The sequence below is a fragment of the Paramisgurnus dabryanus genome, chromosome 22 (genome assembly GCF_030506205.2).
Source record: "Paramisgurnus dabryanus chromosome 22, PD_genome_1.1, whole genome shotgun sequence".
Lineage (NCBI taxonomy): Eukaryota > Metazoa > Chordata > Actinopteri > Cypriniformes > Cobitidae > Paramisgurnus > Paramisgurnus dabryanus.
Genome location: NC_133358.1, coordinates 15,713,104 through 15,731,784, shown reverse-complemented (window position 1 = coordinate 15,731,784; position 18,681 = coordinate 15,713,104). Strand labels below are relative to the sequence as shown.

At 36.4% G+C, this 18,681-nt stretch overlaps 1 protein-coding gene across 4 annotated transcripts in view; it reads left to right on the top strand.

Annotated features, from left to right (window-relative positions):
• dlgap1b (discs, large (Drosophila) homolog-associated protein 1b) overlaps window positions 1–18,681 on the top strand; it is a 116,227-nt gene that overhangs the window by 22,239 nt on the left and 75,307 nt on the right. For all 4 annotated transcript variants that reach the window (XM_065294920.2, XM_065294919.2, XM_065294921.2 and 1 more), the window contains exon 2: window positions 14,536–14,620. The gene's annotated coding sequence lies outside the window, so the exon portion shown is untranslated. The remainder of the gene's footprint in view (window positions 1–14,535; window positions 14,621–18,681) is intronic.

The window sequence follows — 18,681 nt, the reverse complement described above, 5'->3', positions numbered from 1 at the left end:
GTTAATCCATTTTGTAATCTTGTTTATAAAGAAGGGCTGACTGCAGCGCGCTGGGCTGTAAGCCAGCATGAAGACATTTTCAGGTCAGTGTCTTCTGATGATAACTGACTCTTTCTGTTCAGTAGTTTGCACATACGCCGCTGCTTTACCCCGGATGCTCAGCATGAGGAAAGCTGCTGAGTGGGAAACTCTGGAAGAGATTCAGTTTTAATATCCTGTCTGTGAAAAAGACTGATTGTCTTTTTTATATTTTATTCTTCGTTTAATTTTGATTTTATAGCACCATCTTCTTCTTTTAGATGGTTCATTGTTAACCAATCGCATTGGTGTTCATTGAATTTTTATAATCTCTGTTCTCTACTCATAAAGACACTCATTTGTCAGAGCTGTGCTTTAACAAGACATAAGCTTTAAACCTGTTGAGCATTGATGCTTATGTGGGTGATGTGTGTTTGAGTCTGCGAGGTTTGCCACTGTATCAGTCACAATCTTCACTATCATACTATACCAATATACAGTATATGCAATATATACCATCCACAATATGCAAATAATGCATGGAGTACCCAATGATCTGCTACTTTATATCCCACAGTGCAATGCACGTTAGTTTACCTTTTCTGTTATAAACAACAATAAATTAATCAAGATATGTTTGTTATATTCGATAATATGTACCGAATAATTAATTATTTTTTATATTTTTAATTTTGTATCTGTTACGTTCGAGAAAATATATGCTGCTTGGCCTGTGGTTGTTTCTGTTCTGTTGAGCAATGTTGATTTCTAAGCATACTTTTATTTAATAAAATATGACACCAGGTGACTCATAAATGTTGCATACTGAATCATTTTCACATGCACGTGTGAGCGCACAAGCACGCACACACAATCACAATCTCTAACCTTTCCACTCGTGATCTTTAGTAATCAGCAGGCTTAAGGTCAGATTAAAGGTCAGGCTAAAGTCTCTTTTAGCATCCAAAGATCAAGCACTTTTGAGGCATCACACTCAATATTGTAAACCGTTTTATGATTTTTTGAAAAAAAAAAAAAAAACTTGAATAGAGCTTACTCCTAACCCCAACGTCACAGGAGCAAAGACAGACCATATAAAAAATGTACGAATTATATTGTACATAATATTAATAAATGAATAGTTAGTAAAATAGTTACATATTGCATGATCTTATGTTGAAATAGTGTATTTTTTTTTTCAAAATAGCATAGCTGTACCGTACAAAGCCAGTAGCTTTAGAGATTATTTGATGAAAAATATGTCATGATCCAATCATCATTAATAAAGCAGGATCCCTGTCACTGGTGCATAGTGGTTTCGCTGTAATGAGATATGGCAATTACTTTAATAAATTTGGATGTCTTAATCTCATTAAAATGTCACGTACGCCAGCCGCCCTCCAGGATATGGACTAAAAAACCACCAGAAATGACATTGGCACTGAAACACAATTGTGTTTATTGATTCTGTGGTTAGTAATAGATAGAAATATCCTCGATGTATGCATACAAACCACCACAGCACTCACTGGATCATAATAACTGCTTTAAATCTAAGAGGCTTATGGTTTTCTCTTATCTCATTCACACAGATGGCATGTATGTGCAGTAACCAATAAGCCACAATACCACACAACAGAATTTCACCACACAAGAGTGCATTACAACATAAATGCCACAACATAAAATAAAGTCACTGCACAAAGAAATTACAAGCATTTTTCAAACCTAATGCATTTAAAGTTATTCACCACAGAGCATAATTGGGGTTAAACTGAATTAACTTCTTGGCATAAGAAAATTTTGTTCTAGCCAAGCAGTTGTTGATGTTATAACATCACAAGTTGCAAATGACTATGACTATAATAATATTTATTTAACATCAAGGCACGCATTATTTGCTGCTGGTTATTTGTTTATCGTGTTTCTTGAGTTTATAAATTTGTGCTTTTCTGCGTATAAAGTTCATACCGCAATTTTACAAATGACTATTTATATTTTAAATATCATTTGAAAGTTTTAGTGGACTCTATCTGGGGCGTGAATAAACAGCATAGTGAATAAATACATTTAATATACATTATACATTTAAATACACTTCCTGCATTTTGAGTGTTGATCTTGCAGGAATTATATATTGGAAATGTATTTGAAAGCATGTGTGTGTGTGTGTCTTACGAGTGTACTTAGGAAAGCAGGATAGTTAAAATAACATGAGGCGGGAGGTTTAATTTAAGCCGGTTAGCCTGAGAGAAGATACACCTGATCTAACATCAAAAACAGAAGAGCCAGAAAACGTAGAAGAAACAAGACATGGTAAGAGTCTTGCCTGGGGGATGAGGAAAATAGTACAAGGACGATTTACATGCTAGGAACCATAGATATTAAACACTTTTTTAATATGTTATAACAGATTTTAATTTGTTTGGTGGGTACATGGTGTTATGTGGGTATTTGGCGTTAAAAATGATACATTATACACTCACCTAAAGGATTATTAGGAACACCTGTTCAATTTCTCATTAATACAATTATCTAATCAACCAATCATATGGCAGTTGCTTCAATGCATTTAGGGGTGTGGTCCTGGTCAAGACAATCTCCTGAACTCCAAACTGAATGTCAGAATGGGAAACAAAGGATTTAAGCAATTTTGAGCGTGGCATGGTTGTTGGTGACAGACGGGCCGGTCTGAGTATTTCACAATCTGCTCAGTTACTGGGATTTTCACGCACAACCATTTCTAGGGTTTACAAAGAATAGTGTAAAAAGGGAAAAACATCCAGTATGCGGCAGTCCTGTGGGCGAAAATGCCTTGTTGATGCTAGAGGACAGAGAAGAATGGGCCGACTGATTCAAGCTGATGGAAGAGCAACTTTGACTGAAATAACCATTTGTTAGAACCGAGGTATGCTGCAAAGCATTTGTGAAGCCACAACACGCACAACCTTGAGGCGGATGGGCTACAACAGCAGAAGACCCCACCGGGTACCACTCATCTCCACTACAAATAGGAAAAAGAGGCAACAATTTGCACAAGCTCACCAAAATTGGACAGTTGAAGACTGGAAAAATGTTGTCTGGTCTGATGAGTCTCGATTTCTGTTGAGACATTCAGATGGTAGAGTCAGAATTTGGCGTAAACAGAATGAGAACATGGATTCATCATGCCTTGTTAATTGTGTGGGGGATGTTTTCTTGGCACACTTTAGGCCCCTTAGTGCCAATTGGGTATCATTTAAATGTCACGGCCTACCTGAGCATTGTTTCTGACCATGTCCATCCCTTTATGACCACCATGTACCCATCCTCTAATGGCTACTTTCAGTAGGATAATGCACCATGACACAAAGCTCGAATCATTTCAAATTGGTTTCTTGAACATGACAATGAGTTCACTGTACTAAAATGGCCCCCACAGTCACCAGATCTCAACCCAATAGAGCATCTTTGGGATGTGGTGGATCGGGAGCTTTGTGCCCTGGATGTGCATCCCACAAATCTCTATTAACTGCAAGGTGCTATCATATCAACATGGGCCAACATTTATAAAGAATGCTTTCAGCACCTTGTTGAATCAGTGACACATAGAATTAAGGCAGTTCTGAAGGTGAAAGGGGGTCAAACACGGTATTAGTATGGTGTTTCTAATAATCCTTTAGGTGAGTGTATATTGCCCATACATACACATTTGTGTTTTTACCCGTGTGGAACTCCCCTCACATCCCCTCTGTCTACTATTTCTCTGCTACTTTCTACTAAAAAATAAATAAATAAAAATAAACTTCAAAAGCATCATGTGATCATTTTTTTCTCTTTCTCATATACTTTAAATACTGTACACCTGTGATGCAATTACAATACAGATTTATTACTATCGTTTTTCATATAAAACCCCTTGGTTTCTGATGATATAAAGTATTTGTGTCTGTGGCCACATCTGATTTTCATTCTGGTGCAAACTTGATTTGCCCTGATTTACATGAGAGTGCTTCAGCTCTACAGTTTTTATACAACAGCATACCAATTCTATTTGTTTGTTTGTTTGTTTGTATGGTTTCTCTTTTGTGTGCATGTTTAAAGAATAGCAAGCAGTGGATCATGAACAATAGGCTTTGTATTCTGAATGTGTCTGTACATATATTATACTGCATTCAAACAAGATAGTTAAATGTAGTTTGATCAGCATGTATATGTGTGTGTATACATCTGTGTGCATTCTTTAGATATGGGTCCAATCACATCTTTTAGCCTCAAGGTTTCTGGCCTACCACATGCTTCTCTTTGAAATGTAAGGAAGGGTTTGTTTATATTATGAACAGAGATAGCAGAAATTTCATATTTTGTAGTTCTAAAGAAAATGATATTCGAGCTTGCCAATGCAGATGTCACCCCTGTGATGCTGGGGAATTGGCGTACCTGCTAGGATGATGCTATGTTATTGCTAGGGGGCTTGGAGTAGTGTTTATTGCATTGCTTTGTGGTTGCTGGCGTGATCTTGGTGGTTAAAATGGTCAAAGAGTCCAATATTTAAGATATGTCAGTCCCTACACTGTCAGAAATCAAGGTACAAAATGTACCTTTTCTGTCACTGGGCTGGTACCCTAAGGTTTCATTTTGTACCTTTACAGGTATACTAAACATAATACAACTTTGTACCTGATTGGGTACATTACTGTCCATTTGATCTATTGTATGCCATTAAAGGTACAATTAACTGTTTTGTAACCCCTAATATTTAACTGGTACAAAATTGTTCTTTAAAGGACAAGTTCGGTATTTTACACTTAATGCCCTGTTTTCAGATTGTTTATGATGAAATAGAACGGTTTTGACTGAAATTTGGACATGCGATGCTGGCCGAGAATTTTCGGGTGTTTGATGTATCAGACAAACCTTCCTAAAATGCATTAAACTTTCGTTTACAAAGACGTGAAACTCACCGAGTGGTCAAGGGTGTTCACTGATATGCTCACACAAAAATCGCTGCAAAAGATGCTTTCCAACAGCTGTTTTACCATTCGTTGTAAACTTGTGGACCTATTTTTCCAAACGCCTCACACCCGTGTATTCTTCCGTTGAGAGCTTGAATAATAGACACTCCAGCCCAGTTGGGGGCGATAATCCACCTTTGCCAATCGCAAAAATACAAACAAAGTTCCCGGCACGAAGTAATACCGTACCTCACAGCACATCTAATACAAGTCAATGGAGTTGGACAAAAACTACGATAAAACCTGTTGGAAAGTATCTTTTGCAGCGATTTTTCTGTGAGCGTATCAGTGAACATCCCTGACCACTCTGTGAGTTTCACGTCTTTGTAAACAAAAGTTTAATGCATTTTAGGAAGGATTGCTCCAGTGCACCTATGCAGCCATTGTAACGGTGGGGGTTGATACAACAAACACCCAAAAATTCTCGGGCCAGAATCATATGTCCAAATTTCCGTCAAAATCGTTCTATTTCATTATAAACAATCTAAAAACAGAGCTTTAAGTTTAAAATACCAAACTTGTCCTTTAAGGTACACAATAGGTCCTAGGGTATAATATTGAACCCCAAAAGGTTTTCATTTCAATGTGTTGTATATCCATAAAGGTACAAAAGTTAACCTTTGAGGGTACCACCCCAGCAATAGAAAGTAGAGGTACATAATGGTACCAAATGTATACATATCTCTTTTTTAAAGGGTACTGCCCCATTGACAGCTTTTTGACCATTTGTCTGACAGACACAAAGCATAGTGTTTGCCATGTGTTTGCTCTTGTATGTGGCTTGGTCACTGCTAAACAAATCCACATTGCAGTGCCGGGAACGCCCTGCATTTCACTTGCAAATTTCCCCTCAGCCCTATTTCTGCTTGCTCAGCAGTGAGCTTAGCCCTTTCCAAATGCCCCAGGATCTTGAACCTTTTTCTCAAGCCTCTGTAGTAACCACCATAGTGCTCGATATCAGAATTTTAGGCTGCTCAGCTTTCCGCATGATCGCACACCCATCCGGCAGCGGCCGTACACTGAACACTACAACTTTGAGAAAGAAAGCCAAGTCATTGTGTGTCCCCAGAGTCCTGACAGATATTGAATTGTATTCTCTCTGTGCCCTGAGATTGTAGGTGTTCCTGAATCTTATACATCTGAAAAGAGTCCACATGCTGTAACTGAGCTCTTTACTCGGATGTCTTGTGAAATCTAAAGGAAACCTAGTCCTGGATGACCTTTATATTTCCCTTTCTTTCCTGTTTAGCACCGGCTGGCCTGAAATCTAAATCCAGTCCCATTTTGTTACTAATTTACTGCATTTTCACGGCCTCAGTAATCCTCTTTAAAAGTGCACAGCAGAGACAATCACTAAAACCTGTGTTTGTGTGTATGCACGTTCAGTGTGCATGTGTGTGCTTATCACCCATAATCCTCGAGGATGCTGACTGTTGTAGATATGGGTCAGTTGGTGGCAGAGAGAGAAAAATGAGGTTAGAAAGGTCCAGGAACAAAAAGGGCAGGCCAGACATTAGATTGGTATAGGCACTTTTGGTCCCACGTTCCTAAAAATAAACTCTCTTATTACACGGATCGTTGGAATGCTTGATTCTGATTGGTCAGTCGCAACATTTGCAGGTTTGCTATTCCGAGATAACAACCGCTCAAAACACCATAACCAGAATGCTGCAAATCATTTCGACAGGTACGGTTTAATATCACACAAAAATTCTATATAAATATGTCCTTTAAGAACATTATATTTACAAATTATTAAACCAAACAGTGTGTTCGTGACATTTGAACGTCTTGTCTTATCACAAAACCGAAGGTTTTCCTCGCGGAAGATCTGCATTCATTAAAAATGAGCAAATAAAATATTTCAAATCAATATTTAATGTTCTTTACCTTACTTATGAGGTAAATGTTCGTGCAATAAGTGGGTTAATGTACAGGCAGTATAAGCCTGATACTGATCACACTGTCAGGGCTTATTTCCCTGATAAGAAACGGCTATTTCTGCATGATCCCTAAACACTTTCTGGCTTAAACAATAATATCTGTGAATAAAAGACTTTTGTTAAGTTGTAATAAATGATTACAACAAGATAAGTACAGTTTTAATGTGTTTTTAATATTTATAGCACTGATTAAAAGATATTTTAATCTAAAGGTTTACTTTTAAAGGTTTGAAATTACTGTTTTATTATAGTTGCGCCATACATTTTAATTTATTTTATTAGGAAACTAAACTTTTATTTAAAAAAAATATTTTTGATAGTCTCTTTCAATAAGGTTGTTAGGAGGCGTCTCCTCAGTAAATTATGAAAGCGGATGATCTGAACTCTACTGCTTCACTCTCATTGGTTGACAATCCCGAAAGTCGCTCGTCATTTGCATAAAGTTAAACTGTTCTCGACTTTGTCGCGTGGCTGGACTCGCCCACTTTCTGTCGCCAACGTTTGCAGCTTTACCCTACAGTCACATTAGCTACAAAAGTGAGCGACACCGAGCTACACGCACGCGCTTGATGGGCGTTCCTTGGCTAGTATCTAAAAGCGGTATCAAAAGTCTCTTCAGAGGTATTGTTAAGTTACAAGAACGATGTTTTTGGATTTAAAAGTATTTATTTCTCAATAAAAGTAACAAAATATATGAGATAAAATGCCAAACTTATCAGAAATATACAGAAATACGCATTTTCAATTATTACACTAAAGATGTTAAAGTATAACTTATATAAAAATATTAGAGTTGTTTCTGCTTCTGTAAAATGTAGCTAAATTTGCCTAGAGAAACAACTTTTATGTAAGTTTAGTTATTTTCTTCAAATCGCTCTGGCGCACTCCAAAATATGTTGGGTTGTTTTTAACCCACTGTTGGGTTAAATATAAACATTTCTGGGTTGATTGAACTTAAAATATCCCTGCATTTTTTATTTTGTAGAATTGCATTGGCATACACTGTATCATACCGTAATCTCTTGTTCCTGTTGTACTGCAGATTTTGTGATTTCTGATGCATGGTAAACAGACAACTCGATCATGAAGATATATTACTCCACATCCCTGAGATACTTATATAAGACTTCCTTGTGATTCTCTATCACACTTTCTCTCTTTTTAAATCTCTGTTTGGCTTGTATAGGTCACAGCCATTTTCTCTTTTTTGCCTACAAATGCATAATTCACGAGTAGATGATGAATATGAATGAGCGTGAAAGTGTCACAGCATAGGAGTGAGTTTTTATAACTAATTCACAGGGGTCAGTAATGCAGTGACCAGCTCTTCAGACACTAAATTTAATCTTCACTTTGGTCCGAGGGCAAAGCTAAAGTTCGCAGTCCTCATTAAAAACACATTCATCAAGAGCGTATCTGTGGTCTGACCTCGGAGGGGATAGGGTGAGGGTGAACTTTAAAAATGGATGTGGGGACATTTGAATGCCTGAGCTGGCTTGGAGAAATAAATGGACATTAGTGTTATGATGATTATAATGACGATGATGTGTTGTTTGGGATCAACAGTTTTAATCATAATGTTGCAGTCTGGTCCAGAGGAAAGAGAATATTAAGCAATATCGAAGATCGTCTTCCAGTTTAACTTTAGCTGTTATTTTATATTCACAGCTGTATTACTATGTTTGTCGCTTTAATCCAAAGCAACATACAATGAGAGAAATCATGCATTAAACTAAAAAGCTTGAGTAATGTTGGATAAGGGTATATTTCAAGGTTTAGGTTAAGTGTACTTATATTTGTTTGTATATTTGAGGTGTGCAAATTAGGAATTAAAACCATTTGAGTTTTTATTGGCAGTATGACCTGTCATGGTCCTTAAAATTATTTCAAGCCTTCCTCTCATCACCCTGTTAGTGGGATCCCATCAGCCACCTAGCGTGTATAATGGCCATATGCATATAAATAGGTGTTCATCTTTCCGTGCATACCATGTGTTGTTGATGTTGATTGAAGTTGTTGGTGGGAGCCCACAGCGTGCTGGCGGGGAGCTGTGAAGCTGGAGTGTATGATGTGTCCCAGCTGAGCGTGAAATTGAAATCTCACCCAACAGCAGGGTGAGCGCAAGGAATAAAAGAAAGAAGACACCAAACATGAGACAGACAGACACAGAGAGATAGACAGACACCCTTCCATGTTTTAAATGGGTTTTTTTTTCAGAAGCAAAGTGACTTTTCTGGCCATCCATAATCCTTTATAAATGTCACCAATATCCCAAACAAACTACACCTACCATCTGGCGAAAACATCTTGGGATCACCAAACATCCCCCATTCACACCTGCTGTCACATTGCATTCTATGCGTTTGGCAGGCACTTTTACAAAGCGAATTATGTTGCATTCAATCCATACCATTTTATCATGCGTGATTCCTGGGGATCGAACCCATAACTTTTGCACTGCCAGCCCAATGCTCTACCAACTGAGCTACACAAGTGATTTTATGCACATTTATGACAACTGTCATTAAAGGCAGAGTGCACAATGTTTGAAAGCCAATGTTGATATTTGAAATCACTTAAACAAACACGCCCCTACCTCAATAGAATCTGGACCTTCTTTTGATAGACCCGCCCCACACATACGTAACCCTGCGGGATGTCGGTTAGTAGACACGTCCCTTACCGCTGATTGGCTACAAGTGTGTTTTAGTAGTCGGCCCGACTACATCATAACTTATCATCATGACAACTTGACATTACCAAGACAACATAACTGACCACTTTTTACCAGTCATACAAATTGAATTTGTCATTAAAATGTCAAAAAAAGTTTTATAACAGCGTCATGAATATTTTTCTTGACCTCAACTACAGTGGTACAAATATAATTTGTCATTTAAATGTCATTAAGTGTTAATACTCTGTCAAATAGTTTTATAACAACATCATGAATATTCTTCATAAATGTTTTTTTAAGTTTCCTCCATGTGTTTAGCAAAAAATCAATAATTTAATAATAATAATAATTAAAATAGCTTAAATTATATTTTATTGCATTTGGAGACCGATTCACCTAAAATTAAATTAAAACAGTACAATAATGGGTTAAGCCATGCACATGGTGTCCATATCGCTGAAAAACAGTTTAATAAATTAATTAATAAAATGTTTTGTTCATTTTTTTCTTCTATGTCAAAATTTCAGAACCCTCTGTGTGAAGAAGAACAAGTTCTGTTAGCTGTCTGTTTTTTATATATTGTGAACATACATAAAGTATAATATTTTGACGTGTCTTTTAGGGTATTTAAAATTATTTTATATAATTTTAACACTTAATGATATTTAAATGACAGTTTAATGTAATCTTAACCCATAAAGCTAGGTAGTTTCTTAAGTTAAGAAGCATTATTAAGTTAACTTAAGCATTATTCTGCTATGTCATGTTTATGACAGATTTATGACAAGTGATGATGTATTGGTTTATGTCAAGTTGTCATAACAAAGAGAATTCAAGTGCAGGTGGAAGCAGAAACATTTCATGTTCCACAATGATAGGTTTCTCAGTACTTCATCTTTAGATGATGTGTATACTACTCACTTTATGGCTGTCTTTTGCTTTCATGTTAACCCCTCACTTCTGTCCCTGGTGAGTGCGTTTGGAAGCCGAACTGTCAGATTGTTGCTTTGATTTTGTTAGTGTTCAATCATAGGCCAAAGATAGCCTTCACTCACACACACATACGTGAATGTTACATTAATAAAGAGAACTGAAATTGTTGAAACAGTCAGGGCTGTTCGATTGTTCAAAAGCTCCTCAAATTTATTCATGGACTTCTCAGCTGGCTGAGCAGCTTTAGGTCACTAAAAAATGACTTCGTGTCTGAGAGGCATTTGATGTAAACATCTCATCTTCTTGCTTAGAGGAGTAAAATACAAACACACAAACAAACCCACATTTAAGTCCTTGGTACTTTGAAAGAGCTCCATGAATCACTTATATGTTGTGTAAATCATTTAAATGGTGTGTAGGATCATAAAAAAGCCATTGCGTAGAGCAAATAGACTGTTTAGTGTAAGTCTTTCAAATGTTTTGTTGTTTCAGACCTGTATACATTTATTTTTGCTGATGAACACAAAGGAAGATATTTTGAGGAATATTTGTAACAAACCAATCAGAAGCCCCATTGACTTCTATAGTATTATTTTTTCTATGGATGTCAATGGGGCTGATCAGTATGATTTCTCAAAATATCTTCCTTTGTGTTCATTAGAACAAAGCAATTTATAAAGATATAACAGGAGGGTGAGTAAATAATAACAGAATTTTCATTTTTTGGATAAACTATCCCTTTAAAGGATTACTCCACTTTCATAAAAAATCTAGATAATTTACTCACCCCCATGTCATACAAGATGTTGATGTCTTTGTTCAACTGAGAAGAAATGTAAGTTTTTAGAGGAAAACATTCCAGGATTTTTTTCAATTTAATAGACTTTATTGGACCCCAACAGTTAAAAATTGTTTCAATGCAGCTTCAAAGGGCTTTAAACGATCTCAACCCGATGCATAAGGGTCTTCGTTTTCGATCATCATTTTCGGCAATAAAAATAGAAATATGCACTTTTAAACCACAGCTTCTTGTCTTGCACCAGCCATGTACGTGCCAGCATGACCTTACGCATTACTTAATGACGTCGAAAGTTATGCGTTACATATGTGAAACACACACTTGCAGACCATTTTAAATAATAAACTGATACAAAGACATCTCCACACTCCAGTAAACACTGGAGCGGTAGTTCGACATACGTCATGCGTGACCTTTCGATGTGATTACGTAATATGCAAGGTCACGATGGCGTGTCACACCGCTAGTGTAAGACAAGAAGTTGTGGTTTAAAAGTGTTTTTTATTTTTCTTGCCGATAATGAGGATTTTTACGTTAGATAAGACCCTTATGCCTCGTTTGGGATCGTTTTAAAACCTTTGAGTCTGCATGGAAACGGCAATTTTAAACTGCATTGAAACTGTAAATTGTTGAGGTCCAATAAAGTCTATTAAATTGAGAAAAATCTTAGAATGTTTTCCTAAAAAAACGTCTTCTCGACTGATCAAAGACATCAACATCTTGGATGACATGGGGGATTTTTTTTATAAAAGTGGAATATTCCTTTAAAGGTGCAGGGTGTAAATTTTAGCAGTATCTAGTGGTGAGGTTGCGAATTGCAACCAACTGCTCAGTCCACTGCCCACCTCTCGCTTTTGAAACGCACAGAGAAACTACAGTAGCCACCACCGGACAAACATGTCATCGTCAGAGACAACTTAGTAAAAACGTTTGTCTGTTAAGGGCTTCTGTAGAAACATGTCCGGCACAAAATGACGACTTCTACGTAAGGGGACCAGTAATAAAAACATAACGGTTTATTATAAAAAGGTCTTTATATACTCCTGATAATATATTTTTGCATATTATTTTCCATTTATGACAAAAGATCCTTCTAAAAATTACACACTGCACCTTTAAAATACTCTATTCTGCGAGACTAGATCTAGTTCTCTTTATCCCACTTTATCAAAATATCATGGTAAAAAGTATTCAGATGGTTAGAGCCCATTATAAGCTTAACATATCTAGACCGATACAGTACAGTAGCTGTTACTGTGACAAATATTAGAGTAGTAATATCTCAAATCTTATTTATATGACTTATTTGTTGTGATAAACTTTGGGTCACGCATAACAAAACCCTTCAGCCGTGATTAATTCCACTACACAACACAGCCTCTTGTACTTTATTGCTTACATAAAGCAGTTTAATTGAATTAGAAAGTGTTAATATGAATGAATCAACCTGAACACATAATGTATAAAATCAACAAGTTACAAAAAATTTAATTTTAAGGGATTGATGGGGTAAAAAATCTCTTACATCTGCATGTTACATTAACTTGCTGAAAACAAGCACATTTGCCCAGTGAAAATGGCATTTTTTATTTAGGAGAAAACATTGCATTTCCCCCATATTTTATTATGATATTGGTCGAAATGGCACTTGTTCACATTCATAATAGCTTTGAAATTATGCTTGTGGCCTAGGGCTGTCAAAATGGCTGAACAAGTAAATTCGAAATTCGTCCTTGAAAAATAATAAAATTCGAATTATATTCGAATTATAAAGACCTACTTTATCTTGGAGAAAATACTCCTAAAAGCCCACAAGAGGGCGCAGCACAAAGCCCCAATAATATAAACAAATCATGCACAGCATATTTTTTGTTAAAACGAATGTTATAAACACTAATAAATTAAACATAATTTCTTAAAATCATATGCAAAGGAACAAAAGTGCAAAATGCCTCAACAGCCAGCGTGTGTAGGCTATTAACACAAACATAGTCAAGAAACTATCCATGAATACATTTACAAATAATTTTATGTACCATACATTAATTCAATTTACAAAAAAATGTACAGAGCCTCAGTCAATACAGAGCACACGGTGTCTTAATGAAATCAAAATTAACCAGTATATTTGTGCACCTGTAAATGTACGAAACGAATGCCATACATAGACAACGCATATTAATATAGGGCATTTTATATAATATATAAGTAGATAAATTTACGTGTTTCTAATAAAGTATGAAAACGAATGAATCTTTATTTAAGCCAAAATAAGTGGGAAAGATCATTAGTCATTTAAATTTTGTCAAGCTTAAACGCTATTCACAGCAACTTATATTATATTTTGTGTGTTCCTTGGTTGAAAATATGTAGAAATATATGCGAGTAATAAAGTACAGAACAGAAATGTTTAACTTACGCGCAGAGCGAAGCCGTTAATAAAGCAGACTCTCCGTAATTAATAGAGGACGTGCTGAAACAGTCGAGATGGCAGATGATCATCATGTTTATATTTCACGCAGATAATGTTGATGAAAAACTTGCATATCAAATGTCCAGGTGAAAGTCAAGTTTCCAGTCAGTTATAAAAATAAAGCCACCGCGGCGTTACATTGCAACTCTCTCATATGCGGTGTGGACTCTGTAGATGCACATATGGTTTTAATGTTGCTAAACAAGCAGCTGAATTATGGCACTTTCGTGTTGATCAGTTATTTTAAACTTTAAAACTGCATTTAAAAGCAGACGACAATAATTCTGTCATCTCAGCTAGTTTCACTTTGCGGATGAATTCCAGTTGATGCTCCAAAAACCAAAGAAGCATCACACAGCCTTTTTAATATGTATTCTGTCCGACTCGTAATCCCCACTGTCATTTCTTGCTATTTTTCAAATGAATAACGCTGGCTTGCTCCGCATGGTTGGCTGAGCCGCGCTCTGTATAACAATCCGCGTCAGTTACGTCATCATCACGTTGCGTGAGCTTCCTGACACAGGTAAAATTCGAATGCAAAGTTTTACGTTCGAATATGCATATTTTTTTTACATTCGACGAATATTCGAAATTCGAATTAAAATTTGACAGCCCTATAATGTGGCCATTTATGGGAAAGCTTTGCTAGCTTTTTTTCATTATGTACTTTGTGTTTTCTGTATATTTTTATATTTTAGTGAGACAGACATCCTGCATGGAGGACAAGAGGGAAGAATTAAACACACGGAGGAAAAGAATGATTAAAAAGAGAGAATAAAGCAGGTGAGTTTGTGTCATATTTAATAAAAGTTTTTTTTGAGGCAAGATCTTATACAGTATAAGTGTGTATAGGAGTATAATTACATTAATATTTTTTTTATAATATATTCATAGACGGGGGACCTAGTAATATAAGGATTTCATCATACACACTACCAGTCTCTATAGATTCCAGTTGGTTACTTTAACATGTATTACATTAGATGTGATATAAATTAAATAATATTAATTAAGAAGTTACACAACTATTAAATCAAAGTTAGCTAAAGCAGATGTTCGTGTGTCTGTAATCATTCATTCTCTAGAAACTGGAACATATTCATGGTTTATAATTTTACTGATCTAGGACTCGGGTACAGCATAAATTTATTTCAGTATTTAATCTGGGGGCGCGCACGCACACACACACACACACACACACACACACAGACACGCTCTATATCACTTTTATTACTGCCTCTGAAACTCTGAAAGATTTGGTGGCGGAGCAGCTGTTGTGCCCAAAAATTTGCTCAAAGCACTGCAGACCTAAACAGCCTCCCACATATGCCAAATAGATATACAATATAATAAGCCATAAGCAAACAAGCAAGACTGTCTTATTGCCCAATACGTACGATTGCAGGTAATCACATTGTGGTAAGACACAAACCAATAATACAACTGAAATTGTGCCAGTGCTTTTATACAACAAGCTAATAAAGCGGTTAGTTCCAGTCCTTGATTCTGATTGGTCAATATTTGTATTTTATTTGCGATAAAACAGCTATAACTGCGATAAAACATCTATCACCCATCGACTTTGTGAATCACCGTACCCTTTCGTTTGATGTTGATAGTCGGTCAGGAACAATTTTTTTTCAGCGGAAGGAAGACTTTTAGGGCCAGATTTACTAACAGCTACCGCCATCGCAAATCATAATTTTGCCGTTTAATAGCGACTGTCATGATTAACTAAAGACGTGCACTGGATAATAAGCACTGAATAGTTAATTTAGCGGCTGTGATTATTGCATATGCATTTGTGGGAGTTTCCTTTTCAGATTACTAAGGTTTGCATTTGTGAAAATACTAGTATTTGTGGCATTATTTAAAGATGCAATTTGTATAGATGGGCCCAGATCAAATCAATAACAATGACGTAGATTAATGACGCTCTGAAGTAGTGTAGACTGATGGGATTTGTTGTCTTTAACTCAAACGCTGATGGCCATCAATCAGACGGGAACGAGAAATCATGTTACACATGAGGTAAAGTAATCAAGTTTTATAAATGTTGTGTTTGATGACATTTTTTTTTTTCATTATGTAAGGTTTCAGGTAATGTTCAAAACGCAATTGTTAGTCATAGATGTCACAGTATTAGTCCAATACGATGGTTTGTTACCACAGCACAGAATTAAGTGTTCAGATGAACAAACATACCATAAAAAAGCGAGTGGCCCGACAGACGCGATCACTTCCGCATTTGTCCACGACACTGTTGTCATGTGGTTTTTACGTCAGTAAAGGCAGTAACAAAGGTTAAAGTAAATATTAACGTCATTTACAGGCGACTGCACTGCCCTGTGTCACTGTTTAGGTCAGCAATTTTCTCACAATTTACAAGTAGTTCATTATAGATATTGTTAGTAATCAGCTGGAAAAAATATATAACACCGAACTAGTGGTTTTTGGATATTTTACTGCAAATATCTTACAAATTGTACCTTTAACGCCGAAGACAAATATGTCTTATCTTTGTGCTCGAAATGACTGCAATTGTTGCTGCTAGAAGGAGGCATCGTAGAGATCAGAGAGCGTATGGTAGAAGGGAGAGGATTTTTTCCACACATATCAATTTATTTGGAATGCCAGAGTAACATATCATTCAAAAATATTGTTTGCCAACCTCTTTATTTTAATTTGCTAGAGTTGTCAAAACAGTATATGGAAAAGTCACACAATACAAGTTGTTTCAAAACTTCTTGTGAACCTTAATTTTTGTCCTTGGGTCCTTTTCAGTGTACTATGGGTCTGTTAGCATATCTGTGGTGGTAAACTCTAGCTCATCAGACCTTAATAGATCACTTGCATCTCTCACGTTAATTTACCCTGTTTAGTACATCTGTGCCATGTTGCATGAGGGTTTTCCTTGAAGGAAAAAACATCCCTGAGGGAAGGGATTTCTTTAAAGTTTTGCAACAAACGTATTAACTGTCACCCTTACCTTAGTGTTGATGTGGTAGTTTCTGTCAAAACAGGGCAATGGAGATGCGGTTGCTATAGTTACAAAATCTCATGGCGTAAAAAAATCAATGCACTCAGCTTAACAGACGTTGGATTTTTGTACAATGAACCGTTGCAAATAACAGACTGTAAAGTACTGCATGTAAAAAGCCTCAAAGTAATTAAAACTTGAAGCAGTTTGGATTGACTGACGATCAAACCGATATTCTCCTAATAAGTGCACATCACTTTTCTCCAAGGGATTATTTCGATCGTTAGAAATGCGCATCGGTACATCCTTTTCTTAAATGACCATAAAATCAGCCATTGTGTGTGATGTTAAGGGACCTTTTATGGTCCCTTAATTTTTAAGGTAAAATGGGTACTAAGGACTTTGTAGCAACGCATAGCAGAATTTAAGGGAATACTTGAGCATTTAAGGGTAAATACTTATTGACAGCCTTATGGTTTTGTACGCTTAGGTTTTTTTTTGCAACCCATGTTTCATTATAGAGCACCTATTTCATTGCTAAAAACAATGTTATTTTGTGTATTTGGTATAATACAATGTGTTTGCTTGGTTCATTATTTTCCACATACCGTACATTTCTGAAAGTCTTTCTGATTGGCCAGCTAATCTGTACATTGTGATTGGCCTGAAAACCTCTGACGTCAGCAGGAAATGTGACGCTCCTTACCATGTTTGAAAGATTCGGTCACAATGCAATGCTAACAGGAGTTAACTTACAGTCCAAAGCAGGAGGAATTATGATAATGTCGGTCTTGTCCACGTCAACAGGCCCAGGAAGTAAACTCTTGCCTACAATTTGTGTGTTTGTTGTAGTCAAAGAAAAGAGATATACATTGATGACGATAATTTGCATCATTGTTTATTTATATACTAATACACACTTACACACCAAAGGAAATGTAAAAAAGTAAATTAGACCATAGGTGCTCTTTAAAGGGTACCCTTAATCTTAAATCTAAGGGATTTTTTAGCTTAACGGCTTTCATGCAACTGGGCACTGGCCCTTAGTGATTTTACTTCATGAAAGTTGTGTTGATAAATATGTTTTTGTTTTAACATTTGTATTGTGTTTGAATCCATTTGTTAAGTCATGACATGAAACTACCATTTATGTATCGTGGGATCTCAGCTGAAGGGCGTTGTTATTGTTAGGCATGAAGCAAACCCCTTCAGTCGTGACTTACAACACAGCACTAGCCTTAAGTACCATATCCACTTGTTAGTCTGACATCAAGTTCCGGGTCTGAATGCTCAAACTGTACTTATAAAGAAGACCCACCGTGCAGTGTAAACCCTTTTGAAAAATCCTAACCTTTATCTCCATACTGAAATGCCAGATGGCCAGAAAGTAACAAAGCTTTAAGTATTATTGTCTGGGACATTCTGAGCTTGAAGAATATATGAATAAATGTGTGATATACCGCTCATGAATGGCTGTTGACATTGTAGTCTCATGTGAACATCATCTTGTATCTTATTGCAATAGACAACACAAAATATGTCACTAAGATGTTGTATGTGGAAAAATCTGCCATTCATAAGATCCAACATCCAAGCCATCAGTAAAGACTTTGTGACACTTTCTCTGATATCACTGGAGATTCAAGCTGTCAGGTATGAACTTGAGCAGAAGAGGAGGATATTTATATGATGGACACATACACACACACTTAGGAGTCATCTTCACTTCATTGTCTGAGCAGGGATCAGCCTTACCTTACTGCTGCCTGCTCTTTACTGGAGCGTTACAATCTCTATGGCAGCCGGCTTACTGCAGTGAAGGATGCTGGGATACTTTATGATGGTTTTAACTCACTCTTCCAGT